The sequence below is a fragment of the Tupaia chinensis genome, unplaced genomic scaffold (genome assembly GCF_000334495.1).
Source record: "Tupaia chinensis unplaced genomic scaffold, TupChi_1.0 Scaffold145764_1, whole genome shotgun sequence".
Taxonomy (NCBI): domain Eukaryota; kingdom Metazoa; phylum Chordata; class Mammalia; order Scandentia; family Tupaiidae; genus Tupaia; species Tupaia belangeri.
This window is the reverse complement of record NW_006205622.1, coordinates 14679-16529: the sequence shown is the minus strand read 5'-3', so window position 1 is coordinate 16529 and position 1851 is coordinate 14679.

Here is a 1851-nt window from a genome sequence, read left to right as displayed (position 1 = left end):
TAGAAAGGCCAATGCCCAAGAAAAAAAAAACCCCCAAAAAAAAAAAAAAAAAAAAAACTTCAGGGGTTAGACCCTGAGGAGCAGGGTATCCCCATGCCTGCATTGACATTTGACCTTCTGGGGTCCATCTGACAGGCCATTCCCATGTGTCTCAGTCTAAGCTCAGGAGGGACTAGTTTTGCAAGTGGTGTTTGGGAAACCCTGGGTGTGAGATGGTGTTAGAGCTGCACAAGGTGTGTGGGGTCACAGCAGAGCTCCTGTCACTGGAGACTGGTCAATGCCCTTTGAGCAGCCTGAGCAGAGTAGAACGGTTTCAGAAAGAGTCACCAGCACCTCCCATGGCCCCCTGAAGCAAGACACAGCTACAACTGCCTCTACAGGTCCACATCCCCACCCTGACCTTACTCTGCTCTGTCCAGTGGTCAAACCCACTGTCTGTGCTGACACTGGGACTACAGAGGGCTTGCGATGCTGACCACAGCAGGAGAGGAGAAGCTATCAAATCTCAGATGAAGAAAACACCCCAGAAACTGCCAATCCATGGGACCAGGCTTCCCCGATAGTCAATGCTCTTATTTCTGATGGAGTGTCATTTGTCAAAATGTGACTATGACACCTTTTGGTCATCTAACTCCATTTTCTACTCCAATTTGAAAGAGAATAAGATAAACATTCACACCCACCAGATGGTGGCAAATCACAGTACTTCATATCGTGCCAACCTCATGATGAGTCTGCAGTGTGGGTCCCTGAACAAGAGCAAGCTCAGGCAGTTTATCTGGGAGGCAATCCTAAAAACACCTGCAGGGCTGGGTTGACTATCAGGGAAGGGAGCCTGGGTGGGGCCCGACATCAATACTTTAATACTGGGGACACTTAGACTCTGTTCCAAACCACATGGGTCTCAGGCATCTCCATCTCCAGGGGGAAGGAGCTGTAGGGTTGGGTCCAGCACCCATGGTCAAGGGCTGGAAATGCTTCCACAGGACCTCCCTCTCAGCACCTAGCATGCTGTAGACAGTCACCAAGTCAGCTTAGGAAGGGTGACAGGTCCCCTCAGAGGTAAGTTATGGATGCTGTGACTGGAAATGTGGCCAGAATGTCTTGAAATGTTGGGACCCAAGGAGATGTGACAAGCTATGGCCCTGCAACCTCTGTTCCTAGCAGCCTCAGAATCACTCATACCTTCACCACATCTTCATAGTGATATTTGCCTGTGACAGTTTCTAAAAACAAAATCATAAAAGCAGAAGCACCAAGGTAGAAATGGATGGCGTAATCATTACATTCCTGGACTCCCGGGTGGTTGATTGCAGTTCAAGTACAGAACCTGACTGCTTAAAATCTCGCTCCAACTGCATGTGCATGCATGCCCAAAATCCCTAGGAGAATTTGGAGGAGAAGGGATTGCAGTGTGGCCATCCCTCTTGGGTTCTGATTTCTTGGTTTTCATCAGTCTCTCTGTGTCTCTGGTGAGCCCATGCACCCTATAGCAGAATCTCTCTAAAAATAAAATAATAAAATTAAATTAAAACAACAACAACAAAAAGAATTGGGCCAGCATTTAGCATGGTGGTTAAGGTGCTATATTCTCATATGGCCAACTGTGGTTTGAGTCTCATACACAGTGTGTTGGAACATCAAGCTGAGTACACGTGTGTGTGCTCAAAATTCCAAGAGAAGCCGGGGGAGAGCGGATAATGGTGTGATCATCCCATAGGGGGATTATTTCTCACTTTCTCACTTTTCCTCTCTGCTTTTCCACAAGTACACATGGCCTAACTTTCCACAAGTACACATGGCCTAAGGCAAAAAGCCAAAAAAAAAAAAAAACCATACAAACACACACCC